This window comes from Ceratotherium simum, chromosome 21 (assembly GCF_057802395.1).
Source record: "Ceratotherium simum simum isolate JZ-2026a chromosome 21, ASM5780239v1, whole genome shotgun sequence".
NCBI classification, from domain to species: Eukaryota; Metazoa; Chordata; class Mammalia; order Perissodactyla; family Rhinocerotidae; genus Ceratotherium; species Ceratotherium simum.
In genome coordinates, this window is record NC_141920.1 from 34,287,541 (window position 1) to 34,306,876 (window position 19,336).

The following is a 19,336-nucleotide window of genomic DNA, read 5'->3' on the forward strand; positions in this document are numbered from 1 at the left end:
GATGTGTGCTGACTAATTTATAAATATTAAGGAGAAGTTTTGTCTCTATGAGGTTGACATAAACTACAGTACTTAAATGGTAGGTTTGGGGAAATCTTATGTTGTTTTTTCCATTTGCCAATGAGTTGAGTAGAAAGAATACTGAAGGCTCCCGAGTTTTTTGCTGTGTGACTGTGGGCAAGTTGCTTTGCCTCTCTGAATCTCAGTCATGTCATCTGTAAAATGAAAGGGTTGAAGCAGATTATCTTTAAAATGTCCTTCTATTTCAAATTTTAATCTCACAGGGTGAATTAGCAAAGTAGAAGTTACTCATTGGTAGCATATTAATATGGGAAAGGTAACTAACATGGGACCCAACTGTGTAGCTCTTGTGTCAATCCCTTGCATGGAGATAAATTCACTTGGTTTATAGGCAATTACTGGCCTTGAGGCCAACACAGCTCAGGTGAGCCTACATGGAATTAGGAAACAGTAAGCTCTAGGTTCTTTTGGAGCTTTCTCCAAGTAGAATGATGTTTCCTGGGTCTCCTGTGAGCCAGTAACCATAAGGACAGGAAACTCCTGCCCTTATAATTAACTTTGAACTCCCCATCCTCAAACAACATTCACTCCCAGCGCAAGAATAACCACTCTAGGTATTTGGCTGAAATTTTACAAATACCCTTAGAGTTTTAGAACTTTTCTTTAATGTTAACCTCAGCTTTCACATATATATTTCTGCACATACTTTTTATATATAAATTATTCTTATGGGAACCCAACAATCACTTTTTATTCTTCCCAGAATATTTCTGAGGATTTTCCCACCAATTTTTCTTTTTACCAATCCTGGGTTTTTTTCCTTTATAATGTTTTCATTTGTTTTGTTTACTCTTTTTTTTTTTTTTTTTTTGGTGAGGAGCATTGGCCCTGAGCTAATGTCTGTTGCCAATCTTCCTCTTTTTGCTGAGGAAGATTGGTCCTGAGCTAACATCCGTGCCCATCCTCCTCTATTTTGTATGTGGGATGCCGCCACAGCATGGCTTGATGAGTGGTGCGTAGGTCCGTGCTGGGATCTGAACCTGCCAACCCTGGGCCACCAACACGGAGCACGTGCACTTAACCACTACACCACCAGCCCAGCCCCTGTTTACTCGTTTTTCAGTGAGTAATTTCAACGTGTTCACTCATTTTTTAGTTTTCCCCATTAGAAAAGAATTTCCATGAAGACAGAATCTTAGCTGTCTTGTTATTCTTATATACCCAGGGTCTGACACTTAAAGGAACATAATAAATATTTGTTGAATAAATAAATGAAATAATGTTTATTGTGTGCAGTGTTCCAAGATTCCATTGTGGTAAGGATTATCTAATATCATCCCATAATTCTGAGGTAGGTTATGATCTCCTTTTTGACAGATGAAGGAATTGAGATCCAGTATAAATGCAAGTAGATTAAATTCTCCTATAAAAAATTATTAGCTTGGATATTTCAAACAAGTATATAACAACAATAAAAAACAACCAAGTTAGTAATATATTTTATGAAAGACGAACTTAAAGCAAAATGATGAAACAGATTGAAAAACTAAGAGATGGAAAAACATCCACTAGGAACTACAAGAAAAAAATCCACAATCACAAAAGGATTTTTTTTATACACCTCTCTCAGAAACTGACAAATCAAACCAACAAAAGATTATTATGGATACAAAATTTTCAGCAATTAACAAGCTTGATATTAACCTTAACTTCCAACTTGGCTGTTGCTTCTTCTCTGTTATTCTTTTTCTTTAAATAGGTTTTATTGAAGTGTCTTTTCCTAGAGTAAAATGCACAGATCTTAGCTGTACTGTTTTATGCACTTTGACAAATATATACACACATGTAACAATCGCCCCAATTAAGATTAGAGTGTTTCCTTTACCAGAATTCTCTTGTGACCCTTTCCAGTCAACTCTCAAACCCAACCCTCCAGAGGCAACCCTGCTTTGATTTCTATCAGTCAAGGTAAATTTTTTCTGTTCTTGAACTTCATATAAATGAACTCATATAGTATATTCTTTTATCAGTTTGGCCCCTTTCACTAAGCATGGTGTTTTTGAGATCCTTTGACGTTGTTGCATGTGTCAGTGATTTATTCTTTTTTATGGCTACGTAGACTTGTATGGATTTACCACAGTTTATTTCCCCACTTATTGATCAACATTTAGATTGTTTCCAGGTCTTGGTTATTATGAATAAAGTCTCTATGAACATATAAGTACAAGTCTTTTTGTAGACATATGCTTTCATTTTTTTCTGGGTAGATACCAAGGAGAGAAGTTGCTGGATCATACGACAAGTGTAAGTTTAACATTATAAGAAACTGCCAAACTGTTTTTCAAAGTGATTGTATTATTTTACTTTCTGACCAGCAATATGTGAGAGTTCCATTTGTTCTACATTCTCACCAACCTTGTTTTAACCATTATAGTGAGTGTGAAGTGAGGTGTGAAGTAGTAATCTCAGTGTAGTTTTAATTTGCATTTCTCTGATGGTGAATGATTTTGATGATGTTTCCATGTGCTTATTCAAGTGTTGTTATCAAAATATTCAAGTCTTTTTCCTCTTTAGAAAAAAACTGGGTTGTTTGTCTTATTATTAAGAAGCATGCAATTTTTATATATTCTGTATATAAATTTATTAGGCAGAATGGCCCCGCAAAGATGTCCATGCCCTAATCCCTGGAATCTAGGCATATATTACTACATGGGTAAAGGGATTTTGCTGACAGAATTAAGGTTAGGGACCTGAAAATAGGGAGATTACTTTAGATTATTTGGGTGGACCCAATCTCATCACATGAGCCCTTAAAAGCAGAGAACTTTCTCTGCCTGGAGGCAGAAGAGATGAGGCAGAAGGAAAAGTCACATTGATTTGAAGCATGAGAAGGATTTGACACACTATTGCTGGCTTAAATATAAAGGGGACAGTGCGACAAAGAATATGGGCAGCCTAAAGGTGCTGAAAGAGGCTCCTGACTGACAGCCAGCAAGGAAATGAGGACTTCAGCTTAAAAGTCTCAAGAAACTGAAGGCTGCCAACAACCTGAATGCATTTGCAAGTGGATTCTCCCTGAGAGCCTCCAATAAGAGCACAAGATGGCTGACACCTTGATTTTGGCCTTGTGAGACACAGAGCACAGGAACCAGTCCAGCCCACCTGGACTTCCAGCCAGCAGAGCTGTGAGGTAATACATTTGTGTTGCTTTAAGTCACTAAGTTTGTGGTAAGTTGTTAAAGCGGCAATAGAAAACTAATACAAGACTCAAGACCTTTGTCAAATAAATGCGTTGTGATTATTTTCTTGCAATCCTTGGTTTGGCTTTTCATTTTCTTAATGGTGTCTTTTAATGAGCAGTTTTAAATTTGGGTGAAGTCCAGTTGATCGGTTTTTTCTTTCATCATTAGTGCTCTTTACTTTGTTCTTGGGAACTTATCTCGTATATTATGTTCCCTTTTCTTGGGGATTTTGGGCTTTTTCAAATTTGTTAAGGTTTGTCCTGCAGCTCCCAGTATTTCCCAAGAATAATTAAAATGTATCAGATCGTTGGTTAACCAGGGATCCTAAATATCACACCCACATTTATGGGCCAAGGTTTCCCTCTATACAGAATCATTCATTCTTATTTCATTAAGTTGATTTTGATCCATTTTTCCCAAACCATTATCTTCCCTTATAATTTTATAATGAGCTGTTTTAATTCTAACAGAAAGTAAACCATCTTCAGTACATATTTTCCTTAGCTCCCATTTACTGAGACTTGTAATGTGGCAGGTACTCTACTGGGAACATGATATATCTCCAATATTCATAATAACTCTGCAAGGTAGGTATTATTGATGCCACTTTTAAAAATAATATTGTAGCTTAGTATTTAAAGGAAAACAAACATTCTGAAAATCTATTGCTTTGGGTTTTATTTTTCAACTCTGAACCCCGTTAGAATATTAATCTACGTCCATAAATTTCCCTTCAGAATAGAAGTTTATCAGTTTTTATTCTTTACATAATATAATTTTGATAAAAATATTTTTTGGATTCTAAGATCTTTCTGTTTAAATATTTAATCACAAAAGCTATCGGGGAAAGTTAATGAGCAGGAGGAGGATAGTAACATGGTCTTAAAGTGTGCTTAGATAAGGATAAGAATATTAAGTACATAGTGGAGAAATCAGTTAACATCTTAATGCAGTGATCAAAAATAACACTGTAAATGTGGGCAGATGGACATTGTATGTCCTCCATGTGTGGTACCCTGAGAAAGACACACATCATCTGCAATATTCCAACTGGGAATGCATAAACTGTATCTAAACATGAAGGAATATCAGACAAACGCCAAATGAGGAACATTAATTTTTTTAAAAAGGAACCATATTCTTAAAAAATGTCGATGTCCCAGGGCCGGCCTGGTGGCGCAGTGGTTAAGTGTGCGCGCTCCGCTTCAGCGGCCCAGGGTTTGCAGGGTCGGATCCTCTGTCAAGCCATGCTGTGGTGGCATCCCATATAAAGTAGAGGAAGATGGGCATGGATGTTAGCCCAGGGCCAGTCTTCCTCAGCAAAAAAGAGGAGGTTTGGCATCGGATGTTAGCTCAGGGCTGATCTTCCTCACACACACACACAAAAAACAAGTGGCAGTCCTAAAAGATAAAGACAGACTGAGGAACTGTTCCAGATTAAAGCAGACTAAAGAGACTTGCAGTCAGCTTGTACTAGTTTGCAAGAGCCAATTTTGCATATCTCTTTCCAACTGCACGTTCAGTGATATCATTTTGATAGCTTGAAATTGGTTATGGTGAGAGTGTTTACATCAAAGAAATGAGAAATACTACAAATGGACATATTTATCCACTGGAGCACTGATTGTTAAACATTTACCAGCACACCACTGGAGACTTGACAACTAAGCACAATATATGACCTAGACTGGATCCTGGATTGCAGGGGAAAATATGCTTTAAAGGACATTACTGGGTCAATTGACAAAACTGAAATATAGATGGTAAAAGAGGAGTATTGTATGAACGTTAAATTTACTGAAGTTGGTAACTGACTGTGGTTATGTAAGAGAATATTTTTATTCTTAGGAAATACACATTGAAGTGTTTAGGAGTAAAGAGCGGTGACGTATGCAACTTACGCTGATGTGTTTTAGGAAAAAAATGTATATGAAAGAGCAAATGAAACAAAATACTCAATATATAAACTGGATAAAGATTATATGGTTTTTTTTTTTTTTACTCTTCTTGGAATTTTTCTACAAGCTTAAACTTATTTTTAAATAAAAGTTAAAAAATATCCGAAAACATAAAAAAAAAAGCTCCATCATGAGAATACATTTAAAAATCAGAGACCTGCATACGCATTTTGTTTCATGACATCTCTTTTTTAAGACAAGGCATTAGTCTCCTGAGCCACACATGGAAAAGAAAGGGAATTTTGCCACCTGGAAATTTTACCTCCCTTAGTAAATTCCTTATTTTGGCAGGGTTAGGATCTCATGAGATATGTGCCCTGGCTGTTGCAGTTTTTGTGTATCTATGCCACCTGGATCAAAGATGGCTGAGAATTTCACCTGCATTGGGCAAACACTGCTACATGAAACTCAATCCACTGTAACTCATTTCCTTGAAATCTTTATAAAGAAGTTGCAAGGGAAATGCATGGATAATTACTGTTTATGCTCAAGGACCAAATTTACCCCTTTCATTGGATTTGAAGGAGATGGTAATGAGCTTCTTTTGTGGCCCTGCCATTCACCAGAAGACAGCTCTTTCAAGCTGAAGTCTGGTTTAATTCTTTCTCACTGAATAGCATTTCAGCAAGGTTGCCGGGGGTATTTTATTTTTGTTATTTTTCAGTAAAAGTATTACACGAAAATGTTAAAAAAATCAAACTGTACAGAAAGGAACAATATGAAAAGTAGCAATTATATCCACTCCCTGCACCTTTAAACCCAGTCATTATTAACTATTTCTTGTATATTTCTGGGGGAAGAGGATATACACACATACCCAAATGCATGCTCTTTAAAAATATACAAATACAAATAATTCCTTACTCTATACAGTACTTTACATTTTTTTCTGTATAATAATATATCTTACTTTTTTCCCCCCTATAATAATATATCTGGGACATCTTTTCTATTAGGCTGAACTATATTAAATTGCTGTTTTGGTGGTTTGATGTAAAGATCAGGGTATAGATGTAGCTTATTCTTTGGACCAGTGTTGTAGTGGTGTCATGTACAACAGATACATAGAAATGTATCTAGTCAGTCCCAGTTACTGGACATTCAATTTGCCTACATTTATTTGCCATTATATACAATGCTAAAATGAATGTATCTTGGGATACTTTCGTGACTTTATCTGTTTGATAAATTCTTAGTAGGAGAATTTCTAGGTTGAAGAGAGTGTAAATTTGTAATCTCAATTTTGTCAAATTTCCCTTCGACAATGTAGTACCATTCACAGGGACCCCAGCAGTGCAGGACACTGCCTAAACACAGTGGCAACTCAGGAATTTTAATTTTTGCCAATCCTATTGGTAAAAATTTTATTTTTATTTCATTGTTTTGATTGACTTTTTTTTTTGCTGAGGAAGATTCGCCCTGAGCTAACATCTGTTGCCAATCTTCCTCTTTTTCCGCTGCCACAGCATGGCCACTGACAGATGAGTGGTGTAGGTCCGCGCCTGGGAACCAAACCCAGGCCACTGAAGCTGCGTACGCTGAACTTAACCACTAGGCCAGCAGACTTTTGTAATATAAATAGTTTTGAGCATCATCTTATAGCTTATTTTGCTTTTGTATTTCTTTTTCTACAAAGTTACCTTTTTTGTATCTTTTAAAGATTATCTTTTGATCTATTTCCATTGATTTGTGGTGCACTGTGTAAATTCAAGAAATTAACCATTTGTCATATGTTTTGTAAGTATTGAATGAGAGTGAGAAGCTTAGAATGCTTTCTTGCTCCAAAATTATTAAAAAATCATCCATATTTCTTCTAAAATTTCTAGGATTTCCTTGTTTGCTTTCAAAAAAGCACATCTGTCCCTGCTTTTCCAGGCAAGTTCTGATTATAAATGTTCCATCTTAGTATCAGACTATGCCACCAGAATTAAATTTAGAAAAAAGCATAACTATTTCCAGTAACTCTAGTTACTACAACATAGCTATATCATGCTCTGCATTGATTAAGCATCTCTCAAAACTGTTTGTGCTTGTTCCTCCAGCTCCTTCCTGAGTCATGCTCCCAAAACAACTTTCCAGTCATTGTTTCGGTTTTCTGGAAGGTAATGCTCTGGAGTAGGAATGTAGCTAGAATCCTACCTGTAAATGATGAATTTGTATTCTGATGCAAAGCAATGTTTTCTGAAAGCCAGATTTCCCCTTGGCATTCCAGACTTGCAGAGACGAGACCTAGCTCACTCTGGAAGCTGGAGGTGAGAGTGACTTGGAATTACAGGTCAAGAAAGGGGTAAGAGCCTGTTCCTAATTTGGGTTCCCATCTGAAATATGGCTCAGATACTTGTCCCATATATAAGCCAAAAAAAAGTATCCAGGTAACAAGATCTTCCCTGGGGCAAGTAAAAGGCAACAAAGTCGGGGGGCGATGTTGTTGTTTTTGTGTGTTTTGTTTGTTTGCTGACTTGTCTTTTCCAGGAGTTCACTGGACCTAGGCAGTTCAGCTTTCATTTAAGGAAAGGTTTGTGGGCGTCTGTGGGCTTCACTCCATATGCCTCTGCACTACGTCTGTGACTTGCAAAAACAACCATGTGGGATGCTAATTCAGTCTCTGGTTTCTTTTTCGTATCAAATACTGCCAACTTGGTCTTAAATGTGTGCCAGATGCACGATGGTTTTATGATGTGATACTGTTAGGAAGTCTGAGTTAAGTATGGATGCAAGCTGGCTTCTGCTCCTGGAGCGGTTCCTGTCGCTGATGGAGACGGCACAAACTTGGGAGTCTGAGAGCTTTGCTAGGTACCTTCGCAAGAGGTGCCAGGCAGTGAACTGTCATCGAGTCTTTGGTGACGACTGGAAGTTCTCTGGTTTGTTCTCTCCTCTCTGATGGCAGATTTCTGAGTCCTATGAGGACTTGCAGCATGCTTGCCTTGGGGAGGGATTCAAAAGCCTCACCAGAGTGCTATACACATTGTCAAGGCTTGTCACAAATATCCCAGAGGAACCTCTTGAGATGCACATCTAGGGCGCTGTTGCCTTTCCAGTTAATATTTTAAGGATGTCATCATGGCTGATGGGCAAGGAAACTCAAACATATTTAACTTTTGAATAGGAATTTAAAGCAAGACGAGAGAGCGAGATACCCAGTGGAACAAAAGTTAATAACTAGGAAGTTTGAGGAGAGAGATGATTTGAACTGAAATGGACTCTTGGAGATCGAAGTATATGGACAGTTTTCCCAGTTCTATATATACATTTTACAAGAGACATATTTGAAACAAATTTCAGCACACATTATTATTATTTACATTTTTCTCTTTTCCTTCTGTTGCTTGCAATCTGGTGAAATAATGGCTACAATTTGGTGCTTTGTTTCTGATTTTGACCAAACCTGATCTCTCTCATGCCTAACTGTGATCAAAGATGTACTACCAGTGGTGTTAAAATATTGAACACTTAGAAACTAATCAATGTTATGAATCAATGAAATTTTAACATTTTTAAGTCTTGAAAATCCAAGGGTAACTTGCAGGTTCTACTGGTCACTGGGCAGACTTGAATATTTTATTTCTGAAACCCGTTTGCTTACTCTGTAAGTATTCAGGGTAAATTAGATTCTACCAAAATATTTAGTGGTGCTGATAATAGTAATTACAGATGCAAGGATGTCATAGAGGAAGGCAGTGATGTAACATTATTGGACATTATTTCCATAATAAGGTATTTAGAAAATGCAGAGCAATGAAAGGGATTTTTACATTGAATCAAAATGAGGTACCAAAGACCAATTTGTTTTCAGGATGTGGCAGGCAGCAACTCCCATTTCCTGTAATAGGGTCATAACCTCTTGCTAACAACCTACCTTCTCCCACACCTTATAGCTCCAAAAAGATTTATGATCTTTGCTGTGCAGAATCATATTTAGTAAAGGCAACATGTACTTGTAAACTTGGAGTAGAGGCAAAGAAGATAATCCATTACCTTCATTTCCCTCTCCATTTTTTTGGACACTTGTCCTAGGGCAGAGCTGTCCAATAGAACTTTCTGCAATGATGGAAATATGATATAGTATGTATATAATATAGAATAATATAGAATATATAATATAATATGTATATAATAGTATTCAATATGGATATTATCATATCTAATATGATAGTCAGTGGCCACATGTGGCTATTGAGCACTTGAAATGTGGCTAGTGTGACTAATATTTAGATAGGCAGATATGGCTAGTGGCTGCTGCTTTGGATAGTGCAGCCCTAGACTAGAGCTTAAATAATTTTTGCAGTGAGGATTAACTTGGGGAAAACATCACTAACCAGCACTTCCTAAATAACAGCACAGGTGAAAAAATTCAAGTAAATGTTTACATTTTCTAGAATTTAACTTAGGCAAGATTTCATAGGACCCCAGTTCTCCCTAATGGCTTTAGGGAAAAGTCATTGATTATATATAAACAAGAAGCTCCAACACTACTTTCTAAAATGTTCAAACAAAAATGCACAATTTGATAAATAAATCTCTTAGATCTTGCAGATTTTCTTCCTCTCTGAAACACATTGTTATTCTGATGTGAACTTACATCAGGTTAATGTAAATTTGAAGCCTCTTGTATTTATCCTAACCTATCTCAATAGGAATCTTATGTGAAAAGATTTAGAGAGGAAGCATTTTTCTTTACGTTTTGGTGCTTTGTACTTGTCTCCCTTTAAATCATGGTAGGGGTGGGGGCAGTACATGAAATTACTCTCAGAAAAATATTCTGTAACTGGCATTGCTTCATAGCTCTGGGGAGAGCAAAGCTTTTGTTTCTGTGTGATCCAAGATGACTGATATCATCCCAAACAGTGTATCACCCAAAGTAAACTTTCTATTCCCAAATGAGTGATTTTTAAATATGTAGACTAGCAGTCACCATGATCTGTGCCATGATTTTCCCCCATAATGATATCTCACCCTAAGGGACATAATATGATAAAAGGTGATACCAAGTCTTGGGATAGAGGTTAAGAGATATCAAATATCTGTGAGCAAAGGTACAGGCAGTAAATTTAATTTGACTTTCTGGGCACTGATTTTATTATTAACATACATTGTCATATGGACACGCTCTTACTTCTTTCTTGGGAAATGTCTGGGCAGGAAAGAGAGATTTGAGAATAATTTTGGCAAGTCATCTGCATATGGTCAGTGATGGACTAGGAACATCAACTTGAAAAAGAAGTCAAAACAAAAGGACCCCCTGAAGGATACAGAGAAAGAATGGGGAGGGCAGGGGAGAGAAGGAGGATGAACAAGAGTATAGCATCATGGACAGGAGGTAGTTTCCAGAAGGTCATCATGGTAAACATAGAGGATAATGGAGACTGAAACTGTCCTGTAGACATTATGTTACACGTGATGAGCATCTAGACCCTCTGTTGACTGTTTCTCCCTCTCTTTGACTCTTCTCCATGCTATACCCTTATATATTCTCCTATGCATCCTTCAAAACTTAGAGGCATTGCCCTCCTAGAGGCAGGCAAACTTTCCTGACTCGATGCCCCACCTGTATAAGCTACAGGAAGTGCTTCTCCATTTGACCCTATTGCTCTATTGCCGACCTATGTTATTGCACAGACAGTACCTACATGCTTACTTCCTTCTCTATACTGCAAGCTCTTCAAGGTCATTGTGGTAGATTGATTTGCATTAAGGACCCCACTTTTTCGTGTTTCTCTGTATGTGTTCCCTTTGGTAGTGCCCTCGCACACTTGGACTTGACTATGTGTCTTAATGTGTCTTATTTGGGCCAATGGAATAGCAGCAAACTTGATGTAAGCAGAAGCTTGAAAAGCGCTTGTGTATTTTCTTTCGCTTTCTCTCTTAGATTGCTGCTCCCACAGGGTCACAAGTCCAGGCAAACCTGCTGGAGGAAGAGAGATTACTGGGAGCAGAAATAAGTCATCCTAATCAAAGCCGTCTTATACCATCCAGCCCCAAGCTGACCCAGTAGCTGATATCACAAGTGCTAAGTTTTGGTGTGATTTGTTACACGGCAATACCTGACATGATTACAAATCATGTCTTACACGTCTTTTTTATTCTAGCACATTAACTGAGCACTTACCATATAGTGAGTGGTCCATAAATATACATTGAACTGAAAAGCATAGAAGAAATGGAATGAAAATTTCAATCTGTTGCAAAGCATTTTTCCTCTTGTCTCTTTCTACCAAACATCATGACTATGCCCCAACTTTCTCACTTACTATTACCTCTGAGATCTCAGGAGCTAAGACTGTAGGGGTGGCTGTGGGAATTCCAGCATGCACAGTGTGGTTTGAAATCCACAGACAAGGGAGCATGGCTTCCTTCCTTGGCCTACTGCCCCCATGCACGGTGAGCAAAGCAGCCAAGCCAAAGTGGCAGCCACAATGTGGGAGCCCAATTCTGCTGCCATAAATTACCCAGGGGCAGGAAGGAGCAGTGAGAGTCAGCGGTTTCAACTACCTAGTAGTTCATTTTTGTTCTTGTTTTTCAGTTAGCAATCTGTAAAATTTATTGCAAAATTAAGCTCCCTGCTCCAGAGTCAATAATATTCCTGGTGCCAGGTGGTGTAATAATTCACAAAAAGGGCAGGAGTTGGAGGGAATGAGACTGGTTTAGGAAGTAGACTTCCAAGCCCTATTTGCTGCTGCCTACTCCCTGCTGCTAAAGGTCAGGTAAGTAGAGGGCTAAGATTACAGCCTCATAATATCCTTGGAGGGCTAGAATTTCTATTGGGTTTGAAATTTAAAACAAAAACTGTTTCTTTTGCATGATGGATTCCTTTTATCCTTCCCACCTCTGTTTCCATTTTAGCATAAAAATAGAAACATTCAATTTCAAATTTTGTTTCTGGCATCGCAAGGTAGAGGTACTGTAAAAAACTTGGCCCTGTGCAAGCTTCCTATAGTGCTTTCTAATACCCTAACTAACATCAGTCTCTGAACTGGAGGGGCCACTGGAGATCACTCTATTCCAGCATCTTCATTTATAGATGCAAACACCAAGTCTTGGTGTAATTAATGATTGTTCACGTCCTGCCCAGCTACCTACCTGGGACTAGAACCTAGATCTGATTCCCAGGTCATACACCAGCTGCTTTATGACATTTTGCTACTGAAAGGACTTCAATTTATCACTTTAGCCTTTCTTGATTATATATAGTATCTTTTAAAAATTGTCTCTTTAGCTCCTGTTATTTTTTTTTTTTCAAAATGGTCACCACAATAAGTCTAGTTATTATTATTATGTTATTATTATTATAGGTCGTATTATTTCTTAAAGAGTCTAAATTATGTGTCTGATTATCCAAAGGGACCATAAAGCCACATTTTCATTCCAGCTGTAAGGCACAAGATGTTATCATTAATTTGCTTTTAGTTAGTTATCTTTACAAAGTAACTCCCTGAAAGACAATGATTAAAATGTTATATATGGTTATTCCTCATGGTCTTCTCTATGAAATGCCTACAAAATCGTCTTCTATCTGGGGTGCAAATTTAGTGTTTCTTGGGGGACATGTGGCAGTTGGGAATTATACTTTACAGGTTAAGTGTCTGTGCATTTCTTGTTCAACATCACCATTTACTCTTTTAGAAAATTTGGATGGAATTTTTTTCTTTTAAATCCTCAATTCTTGTTTATTGGTGTTGGAGCTTTAGCCACTGCTCAGGGCCGGCTATAAGGCTTAGACTGGAAGGAATTGCTTTGATGTTTTTCAAAGTCAAGAAAGAATTTTACACCTCTCTGAGTATCCCTTGACTGCAGGTAAAGAATGTACCTCTCTGGAGAGGTACCAATTAGAGCTAATTGTATATGACCTGATTGATCCATGGAGTGCTTAGAGTTTCTAATTGAATTTGCTATTGTCTTCATAAAATAAAGATTTGGTTTAGTACTAGTTGTGGATTGGAGGAACTGCTGCATTCTCTATCTGACCACAATGATACTGTCAATACAGTGACCTAAAGGCGGCTGTGCAAATCCACCCTTGTGTCACAGAATTCCTCCCCTATTACCCTTGTAAATCAAGGATAGTTTAGGAGAGTCATCCCTGGCATGTGCATCTGGGAGGGAATGCCAGTCCCACCTCTCAAGAGCTGACACTTTTTCCCAGTTATTTGCATGCGGGAGGGGTATAGAGTGTTGTGAAACTTTTGTAACCTGACCTGGGACTGGGCAAGAGGAGCCTGGCTTCAAGCTTCACCAAGACCTTGAAACTCAGCCCAACCTGATTAAAACTTGCAAGTGTGTGAGCCTTTTCAAGCGCACTAATTGTGTTACGTTGTGGATGGAAACCATGAAAAATGGATGTTTTAAAAGTCTCCAGCTTGGGGTGAATTTTAGTTCTAAGATGATTAAACATCTGTTCCATTTTGAGATTTAGATCAAAACTTAAGTAAAGGAACAGTTGGAAAACAAATTAAATAGGCATAGTTAAGCAGTCAATAAAATGAATAGACGCTCTGGTGACATTTATTCTCATCTAGTTAAAATTAAATGCCTGAAATTGGTATCATCTTTTCAATTCGATCCACTGGTATGTTCAAAATATAACTGAATGGATTTAAAAAAAAATTGGATATGGTAGTTATTGCATATTTCAAGTCGTTTCAAAATAGGAATTGCCTATACTCAAACTTTCTTAAGTTTACTTTCTCTTTGTACTATATGTGTATAGTGAGCATTCTATGATCTTCCATTGAAATCAAAATTAAATGTAAGTTTATCATCCCCCCCTTGCAAAACAGTATTTAAAGTTTCAAACTCAATTGCCTTCCTTACCTCACACACACAGACACACTTCATTCATTCATCTACCAAGCACCCTAGACATTAAATTTCAAAGTGTCAGCCTTCCAGAATCCATGTTATACAATTGAGCAGGAAGAGAAAAAGGAACCATTTCCTTAAGTAGCCATTTTCCCCTCTATTTGCATAACAACAAATTGTCTGGAGTAGATGTACACGTAGTATATAAAGTTGTGGTGAAAGGTATGTACTTCGAAACTAGACTGCCGAGCTCAAATTCCTGCTTTGCCACTTATTAGCTATATGACCTAGGGCAAGTTATTTAAACTGTTTGAGGCCCAGTTGGCTCATCTACAAAGTGGGATAATAATTCCACCTATCTCAAGGGATGTAGGTGAAACAAATCAATCTACACATAGTTTTTAAAATAGTGCCTGTGTGCTATTACACGTAACATATGCAATATACACGTTTCTCTTGTAATACCCTAAGTGTCTTAGAAATCTCATATTTGTGAATTTAAGTGGTCGTGAAGTAGATTATGTTTCAGTTATGCAAGATGTACCTAATTAAAGTGCTCCAACTTGAGGTCATTTGGAATCCACATGCCACCCTTCCCTTGAAATCAAGGATATTTTGCTTGTAGGTCAGAGCCCTTCTGCTTGTAAAACACACATCGTGAAGCCTCTGAGTACAACTTTGGAGATTTTAAAATAGTTTGTTTTCCTGCTTTTTCTCAGGCTTATAAAAATTTTATTATTCTTATCACAGAGAAGAAGAAAGGCTGATGTATTTGATGGAATAGTTTTAGTTAGGGAGTGAATGGAAATCAACTGGCTTTAGCTGACTTCCCTCTCTGGCCTCTGCTCATCCTTCATACAATACCTTAAATAGTAAAGTGCTATTTTTCTAGAGTCCTTCTTATTGGGAAAAGTTTTTAAAGAACCTCTTGGAAGCTCATTTGAAAGCTTATGGTGCTCAGGGTGATGAGGTTTTCCTGGTTTAGGGATTTGTTTCAGGTTGTGACATAAATCAATAAGTGTACTGCTTTCCCTGCTCCTCTTTATGGTCCTGATGGAGACTGAGCCATTCCTTAACTTGAAGCTTATATAAGATAGAAAGGAAAGGAAAGGAAAGAAAAAAGAAAAGAGAACAGAAAAACTAAGCCCTCAGATTTTAAGGAAACCCATCTATTTACTCAGGCCCTATTCTCCAGTCTTTCTCTAAGACATACGAGTTTTGATTAAGGTGCCTCTCTATCGGGCAACAGGCCGAATAAATTCTCAGGTTTCTATGTCATGGGACTTGTATTGTTTCACTTAGTGCAAAAGCAAATGAATGGTCTCCTAGTCCTTTTTTGGAGGTGTGAACTTTTAAATTTTGACCTAAAATGTGGTTTTGCTTCTTGTATGGATCATGGCTCCGTTTCTTGACTCTAGTTTGAAGTTTGTTGTCTGTAAATCCAGGTGTGTATAATTGTTTCTATCTTATGTCAATAGCCTCTGGATATTTCGTCAAATTTATTGGATGTTAGCTCCAAGAATACTTGAAGTATATGCCAAAGGAGTTCAGAATAAGAGTCTATTAATCCTTATTTGCTTTCCCTTCTACAGCATAAAGCTAGAAACTTCTCATCAAGATGGTGTCAAAACATCAGTAGGTCTGAGATAACCAGTCATTAATAATGATAGTTCAAGAAGAGACCATTTACGTGCAGAAGAAGAGATACATTATTTGTGTAAGAAGAAAATATTTTAAAAGAGTTTATATTTCTTTCCTCAACAGATGTCCTTTTCACAGTTTCTTTATTTTTCCCATCTGACTCTGCACTATGGATCATTCTTTCCCAGAAGCTAAAGAGAAATTCCCAGTGGCTGCTGACTTAACAGATAGTATGCCTTTCCATTGCTTGAGTCTTGATTTCCTGAAAGCTGCTCCATCCTGAAGATCCAAAATAATCTATGTGTGGAACACATTTGCAGAAAGTCCTCTGGCTTTGTGCCTATCACTGGGTGGGCCATTAGTGGAGTGACTCTATAATTTATCGTTAAAACCAGGGCATTTTTTAGAGTGAAAGGAAGAGCTACTAATAATTATTCAGGACAGCATAAACTGGGATTATCTCACACAAATTGGGCTGAATTATTAAGGAGTAACTGGGCAGTAAATAAAAACTTATTCAGTGATTGATTTTTGAAAAGAAAAAGGGAAAATCAAAGTAGAATTTTTTTCTTGCTATAATGTTTAGAAACTGCTGTGTACTTAGTATCTGTTAACTCATTATAGTAACTCTGTTAGATAAGTATCATTATTTTTATTTTATGGATGAGAAAAGCGAGGCTCTAGGAAGTATAGTCATTTGCCCAAGGCCACAACATATTATATGTTGGGGGTAGTGCTGACTTGAGAGCGGTTAGAAATTATGAAAGGAACTGACTGACTGAATGAATGAATGAATAAAATAATAAAAACAGCCCAGCACAACTCACTCATGAGATGAGGAGAATTTTGTGTGTATTATCATCTGGGTTTTCAGAAATACGCCAATTTGAAAATATTCTTAGCTGATTTATACTTCCTGCACCCATTTTACTTTTACAACATCATAAAGATGATAGCAAGTCTCAGCAAGTAAGAAAGCTCAGGATCATTGCTGTGGATAATTTCTCCAAATGGGAAAATATAAATACTTTGCCAGTCATATGTTTGACTAGCTGAAAAGAGTTCTTATGCTTTATTATTTAGTAATTGCACTTCTAATAATGTATTTTACAGACGTAGAGCTTCATACCCCTTGCATGGACCAGACATTGGATGCAGGCTGCCCTGAGGTGGGGTTGAGACCTTCGGCTGGAGGCTTTCTTCAGCCTAGAGCAATTGCTAGACAGAGACTCAGGAAGCTGTATGAGCAAATTACTTTATCCTCTCTGGTTCTCTGCTTTTTTGTGGATTAATAATAACTACCTTGTTTACTGTGCATGATGGTTATTGTGGGAATCAATGAAATGTCGCTGTATCTCAAAGCACTTCAAGATATAAAACATGAAATAGGAGAGATGTTGTTGTCAGTCTTATAGCCCTGAATGAATTTTGCCATCCAGTTGAACTGTCTGTGAAGACCTGATCTTTTTCAAGGTGGTCCTTCAGTGGCACACTTTGACTTTGGAAAGGTTTATAAAGGCAGGCCGTGTTGAACACATTTCTTCTTTTTATGTTCTGTGAGATACTATCTTTAGAAGGGTAAATATGGTGGTTGGTGACTATCCATCATAAACCGGGTGTGGCAATAAGATTCTAAAATGGCCCCCAGTTATCTCCACCTCCTGGTCTTCATGCCCATATGTAATTCCCTTCCCTTGAAGGTAGATAGGAACTGTGATTTGCTCCTAACCAATAGAATAGGGCAAAGAGGATACAGTTTGTCCCTTATGTGATTACGTTACATTGGATTGTAACTTCCATCTTGTTAGCAGACTCTTTCCATTTATGCTTTTCCTTGCTGGCTTGATGAAGTAAGCTGCCATATTGGAGAAGGCCACATACAAGAAACTGAGGATAGCCACTGTCCAATAGCCAGCAAGAAACTGAAGTCCTCAGTCTGATAGTCCACAAGGAACTGAATTCTGTCAAAAACATGTGAGTTTAGAAGCAGATCCTTCCCCAGTTGAACCTCAGATGAGAATGCAGCCCTAGCTGCTGCCTTGATTGCAGCTTTGCGGAGGACCCAGTTGAGCCATGGATTTCTGACCAACAGAAACTAAGATAATAAATATGTGTTGTTTTAAGCTGCTGAGTTTGTGATAATATGTTTAGAAAGCAATAGATAACTAATACACTGGCTAATAATAATAATACACTTTCAAAGGCATATATTCCTGAGTTATTTCTCAGAAACCAGCATTTTATAAACTAAGCCAATTATTTATTCACTCTCAAATTGTGCCCACATCACTGACCACCAGTACAAGAAAGTTCACTCCAACAGTTTTGGGGAAAGGTGCATTGAATTCAAAGCTGGGAATGAATTCCATCTACAGTACTTATTAACTGTGTACCTCTGAGAAAGTCACATGACCATTCTGGGTTGTAGCTGCTTTATAGAGAGATAATATTTACCTTACAGGATTTTGTAAGAATTAAATGAAATGAAGCACGTAAAGTATCTGACATAGTGGTCCTCAGTAGAGTCCAGTTGCTTACATTTCTTTCAAAGGTTGAATGGAATTTAATTGAGCTGACATACTCAATAGACAATGGCAAAGGATTTGTCTATTCCTGCCATTTATTCGTGAAACTGAGAGAAACTAACTTCAGTAGAGGAAGGTATTGCCCTTATTTCATTGTGATTAAGTTAGCTGGACACTGGTTAAATTGGTTTTGTCTACTAAAGCTAGGTCTTGCTAATAAAAGTGATAAATGGTTTGGACATAAAATTCTAGGGGCTGTTCAGGCTTCTGAAAGGTCTAAAGGGATGCCATGTTAGTGACTCCAGTATGCAAGTTGTCTAGATAGAAAATGTTTTTATTCATTTAACAAATATTTATTGAGTACCTATTACATACCAGGCACTTTCTGTGATGTTTAAATTTTAGTTTTATTTGGATATCTGGATATATAACTCTTCATTAAAGGTCAGAAGATTTAAATTTTCAGGGACAGGCTTTCATTAGCCCATGTTTCATGAGATGATTTTTTTTTAAGTCAGTATTGTTGTGATATTTATATAGAATGGTATACTATTCAGCAGTAAAAAGAACAAACCAGTGATATATGCAACAACCTGGTTGAATCTCAACATCATTATGCTAAGTGAAAGAAGCCAGACAAAATAGGGTACATATTGTATGGTTCCATTCATATAAAATTCTATAAAGTGCAAACTAACTGATAGTGGTTACCTGGTAATGAGGGTGGAGAGAGAGATGGATTGAACTGGAATTGAAGAAATTTTGGAAAATCGTGGAAACATTTGGTATCTTGATTGATTGTGGCGATGGCTTCACAGATGTATAGATATGTCACAATTCATCAGATTGTACACATTATCTATGTAGTTTATCATTGTCAATAATACCTCAATAAATTTGTAAAAATGTTTCTAGAGCATTTGAGGGATATGTGAAATAAAGTTCATTAAGTTACCTGATATATAATCTATATTTAATCTTATCTAATATCATTTTTATAGTGGAATTTGAGCAGAATATAGGACAGGGAAGGAAAACACAATATCTCTTTTTGACTGCAAATCTTGTAAACTGCTAAGGGATTTGCTATGAACACGGTATGCAAAGCTACCAAAAGACATGAAGTATTGTTACTGGAGGACAGATGTTTCTC